Source organism: Eschrichtius robustus, chromosome 1 (assembly GCF_028021215.1).
Source record: "Eschrichtius robustus isolate mEscRob2 chromosome 1, mEscRob2.pri, whole genome shotgun sequence".
NCBI classification, from domain to species: Eukaryota; Metazoa; Chordata; class Mammalia; order Artiodactyla; family Eschrichtiidae; genus Eschrichtius; species Eschrichtius robustus.
Window position 1 is genome coordinate 27929417 of NC_090824.1, and position 15076 is coordinate 27944492.

Genomic DNA, 15076 nt, shown 5'->3' on the forward strand with positions numbered 1-15076 from the left:
CCCACCTCCCTACCCCTGGCATCCATTTCCTCCTTCCTCCTAACAGATTTTTTTCCATGTATTCACTTTCCTCCCTTGCAGCCACGTGCTTCAGGGAAAGCCAACCACATCTTCACGCCAAAGGATGGGGCTGGTTGGCTAAGAATAATTCCATCCGTCTTTACCAGTCTCTAATTTAGGAAAGAAAACGTAATTCAATCTTGGTCAATGACGTGAGAGATTAAGTTTGCTGTAGGCTTCTGGAAAAGTCCTTCCTATGCTTTCATTGTATTTTCTATTCATTATTCTTTTTGATCAGAGATCAGGTAAAGATAATCTAAGAATATACAAAATATATTTTCTGTTGTGTCCCTTTGTTTTTATCCAGAGATCCAGCCCAGGTTATTTTAAACCCCTGTCTTGTCCACTTAGGGAAGTTTAACTCCAAGGATACCCCTTGGTGTATGTGGTGAAACTGTTAGGAAAACAGTTAAAACCTCCCAAGTGTGATCTAGTTTTTCATATCTTGGTGAAGAAGGAAACCCAGCTGGGCTGCATAAATGGTTTATATCCGTAGAAAAGAAACGAAAAGATTTTGAAAAAACGTTTTAACCAAGCATTACCTAAACTGGGGCAGTGACTTGGGAGGCATGATCAGAATCCTAAGGGGGAGTGAGAATGTAAAGTGGGGAACCATATGTACTTTTTTTAAAAACCAGATTTTATGTTGGAATAATTTTAAGTTCATAGAAAAGATGCAAAATAGTACAGCAAGTTCCTGTATACCTTTCACTCAGACCTCTCCCTAATGTTAACGTCTTACATAATCGCGGTACATTTTGTCACATCTAAGAAATTAACATTGGTATGACATTGGACTACAGACTCTATTTAGATTTCATAAAGTTTTCCACTAATATCCTTTTTCTGTTCCAGGATACCACACTGCATTTAGATCACGTGTAATTTTGATAAATTAGGGTTTCCAGTGAGCTTTTGCTGTGCCATGTATGTGGTCCAATAATCCCCTCTGACCAGTGCTGAGGACAGAAAGTCACTGACCATGAGAATAAACAATACCACATAGGTAGTGTTTTGTAGCCTTTGATTCCCAGAGCACTGTTAACTCAGTGGGAGAGTTGGCTTTGCTCCCAAGAGGGTGGTGTGAAGTTTCCTGAGAAGCTTAAGAGCTGTTCCTGATTGAGGGTCCCTTCCCAGCCTCCACTAACACTGTGTGTTCACCTCATAGATTTTACTATATGGAACTATCACCAATTATTTACTTGTCTGTCTTCTTTACTAGTTTGTTTCTAAGGGGTCAGGGACTATCTTATTTTGGAATCCTAAGCATCCAACATATTGCTTGGCATGTAATAGGTTCTTTTTTTATTATTATTTGTTTATTTTTGGCTGTGTTGGGTCTTCGTTGCTGTGTGCAGGCTTTCTCTAGTTGCGGTGAGCGGGGGCTACTCTTCATTGCAGTGCGTGGGCTTCTCATTGCTGTGGCTTCTCTTGTTGCAGAGCGCGGGCTCTAGGCGCATGGGCTTCAGTGGTTGTGGCTCATGGGCTCTAGAGTGCAGGCTCAGTCAGTAGTTGTAGCGCACGGGCATAGTTGCTCCGTGGCACGTGGGATCTTCCCACACCAGGGCTCGGACCCATATCCCCTGCATTGGCAGGGGGATTCTTAACCACTGTGCCACCAGGGAAGCCCCACGTAATAGGTTCTTAATACACATTTGAAGAAATTAATAAACACTTGTTTGGTAACATTGATTATTAGGTCAACAGAAGTTTTGTTTTGAATACCATAAGTGTTGAGTTTCTCCTTCAAATTGAGCCATCTTAAGTTGCCATTTCTGTGGCTAGTTGAGTTTTTCTTCCCAGAATCTTAAACAAAGAACTATAAAGTATTCATTTAAGGTTCTTCTGATTATATAATTTATTTTCATTAAAAAATAAGAGTAGAACTGAAAGTAATAGATGGTAGTAGAGTTAGAAATTGTGTTAGCTTTTGAGTATATGTGTGACAATTCCAGTTTCACCCCACTGGGCTGTAGATCTGGCTGTTTGCCTGCCACTTCATGCACAGTTAATGATATAAAAACTTCCTAGACTTATTGAGGGAGACGGCTTGTCAGATTCAGAGAATTAGTTTAAAATTTTTCCTGTTACAGCCAAGATTCAGTGGCCCAGGGTCACCTAAGCATAAAAGCTGCCATGGTATGGGAACACAGGGGCCTGTTCTAAATCTGTGGATCGGGCACAGTAGAGTCAGTTTGGTAAATAGAAAAAACATCAGGGTAGGAAGGAGTTGTAAATTAAAGCTGCTGTTTTCTTGATTTAGAGTAAAGACTGTGACAGGGGCATAGATGAGCCAGTCTTCTATTTTGTTTTTCTCCAGACATCCCATGAAGTTACAAAATGAGCAATGGTAATTTCTTGTTTCATTTCTCCCTGTTTTACTAACATTAGCTTTATATAAATTTCTCCTACTTTCTTTGAACTATTCTGTATTCCAGGGGGCATAGAATAGTTTTTTTTTTTTTAATTATGTGGTTTTTTTTGGTTTTTTTTTTAAATTTTATTTATTTATTTATGGCTGTGTTGGGTCTTCGTTTCCGTGCGAGGGCTTTCTCTAGTTGCGGCAAGTGGGGGCCACTCTTCATTGTGGTGCGCGGGCCTCTCACTATCGCGGCCTCTCTTGTTGCGGAGCACAGGCTCCAGACGCGCAGGCTCAGTAATTGTGGCTCACGGGCTCAGTTGCTCCGTGGCATGTGGGATATTCCCAGACCAGGGCTCGAACCCGTGTCCCCTGCATTGGCAGGCAGACTCTCAACCACTGCGCCACCAGGGAAGCCCCCCATAGAATAGTTTTATATATACTATTCATTTAATTTTGAGTCTGAAGAACTCTGGATTATTTTAAAGAGACTGATGTAATGGAATCCAAGTTGAATTAAGAAATGTAGAATTACTTTTAAAAACAAGCATCAGGGATCCAGAAATTTTATGTCATTTGAGGAGAACTGAGGGACTAAGATCTTGCCTACATTTAGAAATGCCGTTTATTAGATTGAAGAAGTGGAACATCTGTTAAAAGATAAAAATCTTTCCAATTCTGAAATAGACTATAACTTAAATAGTGGTTGTTAATGTGGGAAGTTGATTTTGAAAGAAACGAAGGGATAATAAAACTGTGTGACTAATTATGAGATAAATGGAATGCAGATGTTTCTTAAAAAATCTTGTTTGAAACTTTGACAGTGGATTTCCCTGGTGGCGCAGTGGTTAAGAATCCACCTGCCAATCCAGGGGACATGGGCTCGAGCCCTGGTCCGGGAAGATCCCACATGTCGCGGAGCAGCTAAGCCCGTGTGCCACAACTACTGAGCCTGCGCTCTGGAGCCCGCGTGCCGCAACTACTGAAGCCTGCACGCCTAGAGCCCGTGCTCCGCGACAAAGAGTAGCCCCTGCTTGCACCAGCTAGAGAAAGCCCACGTGCAGCAACGAAGACCCAACGCAGCCATAAATAAATAAACGAACAAACAAATAAATAAATAAAAGTTTTAAGAAAACTTTGACAAGAGATTTTCTTATGCAAAACTTTTAGGTAAAACTTATAGAAGAAAATCTTTGTGACGTTGAGTTAAGCAAAGAATTTTTTAAAGAAATAAGATGAAAAAGCACAGACTATAAAAGGAAGAAAAAGGTTAATAAGTTGGATTTCATCAAGTTAGGAAAATTAGAAACTTTTACTCTTTAAACAACACTGTTAAGAAAATGAAAAAGCAAGCCACAGAAAATATTTGCCGAATGTATATCTAATAAAGGACTTGTATTCAGAATTTATAAAGAACTCTTACAACTCAGTAGTAAGAAGACAGCTCAGTTTTTTAAAATGGCAGAAGATTTGGATACCAAAGAAGCTTTATAAATAGCCAACAGGCCCATGAAAAGATATTCAATATTGTTAGTCCTTAGGGAAATTAAAAGCACAGTGAGATACCACTTCACACCTATTAGAATGGGTAAAATTTAAAAGATTGATAATACCAAGCATAAGTGTGTACAGCAACTGGACCTCTCATACATTGCTGGTGGAAGTGCAAGGTGGTACAGCCACTTTGGAAAACAGTTTGGCAGTTTCGTGTAGATTAAATACATACTAACCACGTGACCTAGCAATCCCACTCTTAGCTGCTTACCCAAGAGAAATGAAAACGTGTGTCCACATTACACTTGTACTTGAATGTGTACCCGTAATAGCCCCAGCCTAGATAGAATGTCCTGTACTGGTGAGTGGATAAACAAATTGTTGTACGTCCACATAATGGATGACTACTGGCAGCAGTAAAGGGGAATGAACAACTGATACAAGTAATGGCATGTATGGAGCTCAAAAGTGTTATGTCACACACAAAAGACTACATTTTCTATGTGATGTCATTTCTGTGGCATTCTGTAAAAGGCAAAATTATAGCAAAAGAAGGTACATCAGTGGGGGTGGAGGAGGGGGCTGACTGCAAAGGATCATGAGGGAACTTTTGGGGGTGATGAAATGTTCTGTATCATGATTGTACTTTATATCATAACCTTATACAGTTGTCAAAACTCTTAATTGTATGCTCTAAATTGGTGACTTACTAGATATAAATTATACTTCAGTGAAACTGATTTTGAAAAGAGATTTGACAAGAGATTTTTTTTTTTAACCAGTGACTTATATAGGATTAGAGAATGGATTTAAATTAGTTTGGATCTGAATTTGTTCTAGGCATTAAAATAATTTTGAAATAATAATATCACTGAACTGAGTTGCAAAGAGCTTACTAGTTATCAGTGTTGGGTCAAGTTTAGGTTAATATTATTAATGAAAATAGATGGAAATAAAATGCAAATTTTATTTGAAGAAGTTGCTAGATCAGAGAATGAGAGTTCCAAATAACTAAGGAAAAAAAACTTGAGGGCTGATTTTGAATTCCCCCTCTGGCCTAAATCTTTACTCGGTCTAATACAGTTGACCATCAATTTCTAGAAATAGTCACTTCCTTTTGCCTCCAATAAATTACTTTTATTGGGTGGGCAAAAAAGTACCTTCGGGTTTTTAAGTAAAAATAAAAGGCACAGTTTTCATTTTCACCACAAACTTTATTGAACAACATTTTCACCCTTTTGTTCCACTACCTTCTGCCATTTTTCAGGCCACTTCATAATTCCATCTTCCCAAAACTTTTTATCTTTTTTGAGCAAAGAACTGTTCCAGGTGCCTTTTACAGTCTTTTAGGGAATTGAAATTTTTTCCATTAAGAGAATTTTGTTAAGACCGAAATAAATGGAAATCTGAAGGTGCAATGTCTGGTGAATACAGCGGATGAATCAGAACTTCCCAGCCAAGCTCTAACAGCTTTTGCCTGGTCATCAAAGAGACATGCAGTCTTGCGTTATCCTGATGGAAGATTATGCATTTTCTGTTGACTAATTCTGTATGCTTTTCGTCGAGTGCTACTTTCAGTTGGTCTAGTTGGGAGCAGTACTTGTTGGAATTAATCATTTGGTTTTCCGGAAGGAGCTTATAATAGAGGACTCCCTTCTAGTCCCACCATGTACACAACATCACCTTCTTTGGATGAACTGGCCTTTGGTGTGGTTGGTGGTGGTTCATTTCACTTGCCCACGATCTCTTCCATTCCACTTTGTTGTACAGTATCCACTTTTCATCGCCTATCACAATTCGTTTTAAAAACGGAACATTTTCATTACGTTTCAGTAGAGAATTGCATGCAGAAATACGATCAAGAAGCTTTTTTTCTCTTAACTTACGTGGAACCCAAACATCAAAGTGATTCACATAACCAAACTGGTGCAAATGATTTTCAATTCTTGATTTGGATATTTTGAGTATGTCGGTTATCTCCCGCATGATATAACGATGATTGTTCTCAATTATTGTTTCAATTTGATCGCTATCAACTTCAATTGGTCTACCCGACCGTGGAGCATTGTCCAGCAATAAATCTCCAGCACGAAACTTTGCAAACTACTTTTGACACATTTGATTAGTCACAGCACTTTCTCCATACACTGCACAAATCTTTTTGTGCGTTTCAGTTGCATTTTTATCTTTCTTGAAATAATAAAGCATAATATGCCGAAAATGTTGCTACACAAAAATTCACCAATTTTGATAAGTCTTTTTTTAAATGCACACTGATATGACAGCTGTCACATACAATCTAACAATTGTTTCGAATGAAGTTAAAGACAGCTAAGTGCTACTAGAGCCATCTTAAAACCAAATGAACCTTTTGGACAACCCAATACAATTTTTCTCCTCTGAGTTTCTTCTCATTTTGATTTGCTAGCTCTTTTTTGGGGGCAAGGGCAGGATATATTTAAAGTTGATCCCCTCAGGGTTCTATGATTAGTCTTTTTCTTGGTCTGCCTGCTTTCTCTGGCAGTCTTTTCCCATTCCCCATGTCTTTTAACTGCCCTCAAGATCCTGGTATCTATAGCTTCAGATGCTGATTTCCACTCGTCTTGTGGATATACTCACCTGGATATCCTATAGACACTTTAAACTTAACATGTTCAGTTCTGCACTCATTACTTTCCTTACATATTTGTTCTGCCTCCTTAATTCTCTACCATTATTCATCCAGGCTCCCAAGCATAGAAAATCCTGATTTGTCCTTGGCTTCTTGCTCTCCTTGATCTTTTCAGCCTCGCAGATCACCGATCTGTTGCTTCTAACAGAAATAAAGCATATGCTAGTCTCTCCCTCTCTACGTCACAGCCAGTGCCTAGTAGCTCCCTTGGGCCAGTATCCTCTTGTGTCTCAGCCATTGATCTGTCTTTCTCTTCAGAGTCTCTTTCAAATTGCCCCCAGAGTTACTTCTTTTTAAATGTGTGATCCTCTTACTCCCTTAGTTAAAAAACATCTCTTGTGGTTTTGTTGTCGTTGTTGCTTAGAGTCTAATAAAATGAAGTCATATTCCTTTAAAATTCCAAATTAAATTATTTCTGAGCTCTCATTCTTCTTATCCCAGGAATGTCTTCCCCCCCACCCCTTTTTGGAGGTTCTTCCTGATGCATCAGTATTCCTGGGTAAGATGGTAGGCTCTGGAATCACACTGCCTGGTTCCTTCAGTTGTCAGCTCAGTGACTACAGACAAGTTATTTTAGTGCTCTGTACCTCTGTTTCCTAATCTCTAAAATACGCATAATAATATGGTTACCTTATATGGTTGCTGTGAGAGTTAAATGAGATAATATATGAAACGCTTCAAACAGTGCTGGCATATAGTAAGTTCTCAGTGCAGGTGGATTCTTGTCTTTATCATTATACTTGAAAAAGAAATCCAGAAAACTTAGTATTTTGGATTGTTGCTGTGGTTGTTTCCAAAAGAGATTTCTCTGGATCTCTCATCTTTCCTGATGAGGAACGAATATAAATGAAAACTGTATAACTTGGCTGAACCAAGTTCCCTCAGGTACACTCTGTGCCATCTTCCTCATTTATTTGGGTTGGGCTGCTTGGGCACAAACCGCCGTCATAACCTGGCAACCCCACAGCTTGGTTTGCATATAAAGCCGTATCCCCCAGGGCTCTCGTGTGGTCCCAAGTCACCTGGGTCTAGTTGCCAGTCTCAGCTCGTCCTCCCTTCCCTTATATTCTAAGTCTTGCTCCCCAAGCGCAGCTGAATTCCTTTCTTTTCTCAGTGCATCTCCATTTTGTATCTGAGGCAACTGAAGATAAGCTAAGTAGCTTGTCCAGGATTGCTCAGTTGTGAGATTCATGCTCTTGACCACTGCACTGTACTGTACTTAGAATCAGTCACCCTGGTTTGGCCCAGGTGGTTTTCTAAACACTTTGCTTTTGTAATGCTTAACTTTTTATCACTCTCTCTCGACTCAGTACTTTTCTTATGCTGCTGCTTCTACCTAGGATAGCGGTACTTTTTTTTTTTTTCTTTCTGCCATGCTTACTCATTCTTAAGTAACAGCCCCTTTGCCACTCCTGTGGACTTCCCCACTCAGGCAAAGTTACGTCTCTCCTTCCTTTGCCCTCCACATATTGTGTTTTCCTCTTTTGTGGTACTTGCTACGTTGTATTGTCCAGCTCCCACATTGGACAGGGTTCGTGGAGGTTAAGAAAAGACCCCGTCTTATTTATTCTTGTGACCTTAGCTTTTAGCACACAGTCTGGAATGCCACAGATGCTCAACAAATATGAAATGAATGAAGAATGAATGATACAGAAGAACCTAAAGATGTTGGTGGTGAATTATAGTGAATTTGCTAAAACACAAAGTTTTAGCAAATAATTTTAAGCTAAGAGAAAATACAGATATCTAGAGATGGAGGAACATAGCAGAAAAAATAAAATGTGAGTTTATGAAATGGGTGGTAACGGTGTAGTATATCAGCAGTTGCAGTGCTTTTCCAAATTTTCGGCTCAGGTACCTCTAATGGTAGAGGATAGGAGGCATGTAACCCTTTGGGGGCTGGGAACAGAGCCCCAAGGAGCCTTTCTGCCTCAACTACAAAATATATATGAACGTTTTGAACATACCCATGTTTTATCTTTAGAAATTCTTGCATATTTTGCATTCTATTTTATTATCTATGAGTTTGTTTTACCATGAAAATATTTTTTCTCCCCACCACCTCATCCTCTAATAACTAGACGCAGTGGGAACGTGTCCATTTATCCTCTGTCTTCTAGCACATTCTGGCATGCCCCAATGCCCACATCTGGGGAGCATGGAATGGGGTTATAGTCTAATACAGCAGCATTCTAGCTTTCTGTTTTGGGGGATAGTCTAGTCAGGAGTATTATGTCACGGAACCGAGGAGGGTGAGCTCATCTTGTTCTGACTAACGAGGCTGTTCCTGGAAGGCTGCAGTCAGTTGGAGGCACCTCATTACGAGATCGCTGGGGACCAGCTGGAGAGAGTTCACAGAAGACCCACAGGAATGATTAAGAGACTGGAGGGGCTGATGGATGAGGAACGGATAGAAATGAAAGTTGCATAACTTGGCTGAACCAAGGTAGCAGGAATACACAACTGTATAAATATCTCAAGAGTATAAACTTGATGGGGGAAGGCAATCTTTTATGGTGGGATTTTGGGGTGGGGAGAGTAAACCAAGGGTGAAATTAAGCAAAGGAAAATATAAACTAATAATCTAAAGTGGCTGTTGGTACACTTTGTTTCTTGGAACCTCCTTAGTTGGACCACTCTAACTTGTGGGCCTTTTGCTAATTGAATGATTTGTTTTTTTTAGTTTGACTTCTGTGGACTTGAGGCTGGTGCTTCTCTGTGTAGAGAATGCTGGAGACGACATCTTAACAAAGCAAACGTCTTTCTTTTGTCCTGTCTTGTTTTGTGGGACTCAGTGGTTGATATTTGGTACTCCTATGTGCTGCCACTATCTCTTTATGCACTAGAATTCTGAAGTGGACTTTCACATAGTTTTCTTTTTTTAATTAATTTTTTATTGGAGTATAGTTGATTTACAATGTTGTGTTGGTTTCTACTGTACAGCAAAGTGAATCAGTTATACATATACATATATCCACTCTTTTTTAGATTCTTTTCCCATATAGGTCATTACAGAGTACTGAGTAGAGTTCCCTGTGCTATACAGTAGGTCACAGCTTTTTAGAATAGCACTGTAAAAGTAGAGACTCAGTATGTATTGTAGTAATTTTAGAAACCCAGATACAGTATTTGGTCCCTGAGGTACTATAGCCTTGATGAAATCCAAGCATGATTGTATGAAACGCGTACTTTGGGAAATGATTGTATAAAATTCCTATTTGGGGTATGGAAGGCATAAAACTTTTAAATAACGGTTGAAATTAGCCAGGAGAAACATTTGCATAATGTTGCCAGTTTTATAGCCCTTTTCCTAAGAAGGGGTAGTAGAACTAGAAGAAAGTGATTTTTATGCTTTTTTGATATATAAAAATGAATTCATTTATACAACACATTTATGTACCTTTAAGACTAAGTCATCTATACCAGAGATTGGTAAACTTTTTTTTGTAGATGGTCAGATAGGAAAGCTTTGTAGGCCATACATCTCTGCTGCAACTACTCAACTCTGTGTTGTAGTTCAAAGGCAGTCAAAGACAAAATGTAAACGAACAAACTTGGCTGTGTTTATTCTTCTTTTAAAAAACTTTTTTTTTTTAAACAAAAACCGGTAGCTGTCTGGATTTGGCCTGCAGGCTGCAGTTTGCCAACTCCTTCTGCAATAGACCCTTGCTCCTGAAAGCATGGTCTGCAGACCAGCAGCATCAACATTACCTGTGAACCTGTTAGAGATGCAGAATATTGTCCCTTCTCAGCTGACTGCTCTAGAGTCTAGACCATGTTTCCTGAACTCTAACATGCATAAGAATCACCTGGGGAGCTTGTAAAAGTATGGACTCTGAGGACTTCCCTGGTGGCGCAGTGGTTAAGAATCCGCCTGCCGGGCTTCCCTGGTGGCGCAGTGGTTGAGAATCTGCCTGCCAATGCAGGGGACACGGGTTCGAGCCCTGGTCTGGGAAGATCCCACATGCCGTGGAGTGACTAGGCCCGTGCGCCACAACTACTGAGCCTGCGCGTCTGGAGCCTGTGCTCCGCAACAAGAGAGGCCACGATAGTGAGAGGCCCGCGCACCGCGATGAAGAGTGGCCCCCACTTGTCGCAACTAGAGAAAGCCCTCGCACAGAAACGAAGACCCAACACAGCCATCAATAAATAAATAAATAAATAAATAAATAAATAAAAACCCTACTATTTAAAAAAAAAAAAAAAAAGAATCCGCCTGCCAATGCAGGGACACGGGTTCAATCCCTGGTCCGGAAGATCTCACATGCCGCAGAGCAACTAAGCCCGTGCGCCACAACTACTGAGCCTGTGCTCTAGAGCCGAGAGCCACAACTATGGAGCCCATGTGACACAACTACCGAAGCCCTCGCACCTGGGCCTGTGCTCTGCAGCAAGAGAAGCCACCGCAATGAGAAGCCTGTGCACCACAACAAAGAGTAGCCCCCGCTCACCTCAACTAGAGAAAGCCTGCGCACAGCAACGAAGACCCAGCGCAGGCTAAGTAAATAAATAAACAAACAAACAAAAATATTGTTAGCTTATTTGAAAAAAAAAGGGTAACTTGCCTTTTTAGGGAGAAAAAAAAGAGTATTTAGAAACTTTTTATGTGTTCCTGCATCATTAAGAATTTGGGGGACTTCCCTGGTGGTCCAGTGGTTAAGACTCTGCGCTTCCACTGCAGGGGGCACAGGTTCGATCCATCCTGTATGCCGTGTGGCACAGCAAAAAAAAAGAATTTGGAAAATACTAAAAGGTACAGGTAGAAAATAAAAATGTCTATAATTCAAAACACCTAGAGATGAGCACATTTTTATGTTGCTCCTTCCAGTCTTCTTTATGTAATAATAATATTTTAAAAATTGGACTCATGATATGTAAATAATTTTGTGCTTGCTTTTTCATTTAACATTTTATTTGTGAGTGATTCACTGTGATATTCCTTTAAAGTGTAATTTTTTTAATGCTTATATAGCATTCTAATGGATCTCTTATAGTTTATGCAGTTCTTCTCTTGTTTGTGACTCCTTTAAACTGGTTCCGATTGCTAGTTGACCCAGGTTTTGGCTGATGTACTTGGCAAGTCTATCACCATATTTTAAAATAATTACACATACTTATTTATTTTTAATTATAAAAGTTTGACAACTTGTTTGATCTGGTGGCTTTCACCCATTCTGTTTTTCTGGTCTTGTTAGCATTTTGTGTTTTCTTTTTTGGTCTCCCACGATAGAGAGGCAGTAGAGTGGTCAACAGAAGCATGGAGTCTGAGTCCAGGTTGTCTGGGTTTGACTCAACTCTACTATGTACTGTGCGTAATCTTGAGAAAGTACCTTGAGAAAATGCCTCAGTTTCCTCATCTGTAGAATAGGGATAATTGTATCTGTGTCTTAGGGTTGTGAGTTAATACATATGAAGCACTGAGAACAGTTCCTGCCATGTGGAAAGGGACTGTCTCTTTTCATTTAGTGATCAGTAGTTTCTTCTCATGTGTTCTATGGCGGCTGTTCTTGCCAGAATCCCCTTTCTGCTACACTGAGTTCATGAATATCTTTGAGTTACAGACTGACTTTACCGAACTTTGTTACTCAGTGACTTTATCTTGAATGTTCACAAAAATTTTCCGCTTACTCACAGTAGCAAATTTTACTGTTTTAAAGATAAAGTCAGCATTGTTTAACCCTGTCTTGGAAATGCATACATGGGCACAAAGGGAGCAGACTGCATAGGCTGATTGATTGGGTTTTAAAGCCCTTTGGTGGTTTCCCCTTCCCAGCTGAGTATTACCTTGATTCCTTATCAGGGCATACAAGGCCCTCTGCAGCCCAGCCCCGCCTGTGCTCTCCTTTCATTTCTCTTCACCTTGTTCCCAGCCCCGTTAAAGTGAAACTGGGTGTGTGGTTGTGACGAGGCTCACTCTAAATCTGTGCTCTACTCTGCATCGACTGAAGGGTTGCAATCCACTGAAGTGCTGGAGCTCCCTTCTGGGGAGTGACACAGCTAAGCCCATGAGATCACCACTTGGCTTTTCTTGCGGACTTTTAATTGGGAAAACTTGGTCAGAGATTACCTGCCCTTGGTTATTTTTAGTGCCACAGGGTTTCCATTGTCTATTCTATACCTCTTCTTTGTTGTTTTCTGGGTGTTCTCTTTGAGAGATAAAAACCTATTCCACTGACTCTTTTTTTCTTTGTAGCGTAGGATCCCGAGACAGCAGAACAGATGCACCCTTTGGCAGCCAATTGCACCCTGCACTAGACAGAAGTCCAGGGATGTTATATTTTGGGATTATATTTCTCCACCGTGGAATTCATGCAGTTCATTCCAGAAACATTGACCCTCTGCTTCTGTGACACACCCTCGCTGAAGGTCTGATGGACAGACACTTTCTCTTGACCCTGCAGCTGTTTTCTTTCATGTGGAAGTTGGAAGACAAGGTGAAAGTGGCCAAAAGTTACCTGCTTTGGTGAATAGGTGTGCTCCCCTTGGTTCTCAGAACATGGGCCCTCGTTTAAAGGTAAGGTGACAGACTAGTTAAGATTTACTTATTATTGGGATGTAGAACATGGACTCAGTGACCAGTTTCTAAGCCCTCTCAGCAGGGGATAGCATTGACGTGCACAGTTGCAGTTAGAATTGACTTTGCTCCCAGCAGGGCAAATTTGAATATGAAGAAATCAATTCTTCATTTCTGGGAATAGACTTTTTTACAACCAATCTTCAATGTTAGGGCTAAAATTTATTTGATATTGTAATTATAAATCTTTTACTAAAAAATAAAAAAGGCAAAGAGTTTTAGAATATGTATGTCAATCAACTTTCTAACATTCCCTTGAGACATTTCCCCTTTCCCTTTTTTGTAGGTAATGTGAGCCAAAGTTCTGTAGTATTAAGCAACTTGCCCAGGATCTTTTAGTAAGCAAGTGATATTTCTGCATTAGATAATTGGTACTGCATTCCAGTTTCCTTTGTAACGCTTTATTTTTATTTCAAAAGATTTAAAAAGGGGCCGTAAGCATTTGTCTTTCTAATTTTATCCTCAGTAAGATTGGGTAATGCTTTTCATACTTTCTTTTACCGGTTTCTTAAATCTTTTCTCTTCCCAAATACTTCACTATCCCTATGATTCCACTCTTTTTCATGGTTCACTGTTATATGAGGTTAAGAACACTGGGCTTCAGAGTCACTTAACCTGCTGGGAGATGTTCAGCAAGTCAACTTTTCTAAGCCTAGGGTTTTTATTTTCAAGTCTCTAAAATAAGAATAATAATGCTTATTTACCAAGTTGTATTGGTGACAATTACTTGGGCTAACATGTAAAACACCTAGTACATTGTTTGGCCTGTGGTAAGTGGCTCAATAAGGGGGTTGTAAGTTATGGGTTTACTACTATGAGGTGGGGTGGGAGCAGAGACAGGGCAGAGAGGGCACGACAGGTACAGTAAGAGGGCAGAAAATGCCTACAGAGGAGGTGAATCTGGAATAAAAGTGATTTGAGGGGTCACCCTAAAAGGAAACCCTGTACTCAAAGACAAAGGCATGGAAGCTTTGTGACAGCATCCAGAAAGGAGGAAAATGCAGAAGGAAGGCAAGTTTAGAATGTGACCATGGGTAAAATTGAGAGATGGGTAAGTATTGTTGGGGAGTTTTTTTGAGAGGTATTGTAGAGAAGTGGGACAGTTTATAAAGGTCACATCAATGAGTGATGAATTGACAGAGCTAACTCCCTGATCACAAGGAGGCTTCACAGAGAAGAGAGGAGAGTTTGGAAAAAAGTAATAATTGGTATGCTGAGTTTTAAATAATAAAGGGAATTGGAGTAGAAATGTAGACTTGACCTTTTGGAAAAGGTCTAGGTGATCTAGATCAGTGGTGATGATTTGGTTGAGTGACAAGTGAATGGGGGAAAAAATGGACAAGGACTTAACAAGGTCAAGTTCATTATTATCAGCCATGAGGACAAGACTATGGCTGTTCCACACCGTTCCCCCAGTATCTGGCATATTACGTAGGTACTCAGTATTTATTGGATGAGTTATTTTAGTATTAATTTTTTAACTCTTCATTATAAAAATTTTCAGACATAAAATTAGAAAAGTTTAAAGAACTCCCACATAGGCAGAGATTTTAAGTATGGTAAGAGAAGCCTTGCCTTTTGTAGTTCTGATGCATTTCTCATTGAATGAAGTGTGGACCCTCAGTTTCTTACTGGCTCTGAAACAAAGGAGTAGTGATGCTGCTACTACTATTGATAATAATTATAATAATAATTAAAACTGAGAACTCACTGTGTGCCAGGCACCATTCTAGGCTGTTTACATGTGTTAGTTCTTTTCATCCTCACAACACCCCAGTGAGGTACACCCAGATATTAGCCCCATTTGATGGATAGGGAAACTGGCAGATTATAGAGAGATTAAATAAGTTGTCCGTGATTACCCTGTGAGTGGCAGAGAACGGATTTGAACCCAGGTAGTCTAGCTCTAGTCTAGTCA

The 15076-nt window shown here is 39.9% G+C and overlaps 1 protein-coding gene across 3 annotated transcripts in view; it reads left to right on the top strand.

Annotated features, from left to right (window-relative positions):
• Window positions 1-15076, top strand: part of AREL1 (apoptosis resistant E3 ubiquitin protein ligase 1) — a 48433-nt gene that overhangs the window by 5382 nt on the left and 27975 nt on the right. For 2 of the 3 annotated variants that reach the window (XM_068542519.1, XM_068542537.1), the window contains exon 2: window positions 12778-13098. The gene's annotated coding sequence lies outside the window, so the exon portion shown is untranslated. The remainder of the gene's footprint in view (window positions 1-12777; window positions 13099-15076) is intronic. The other variant, XM_068542528.1, reaches the window with a different exon arrangement.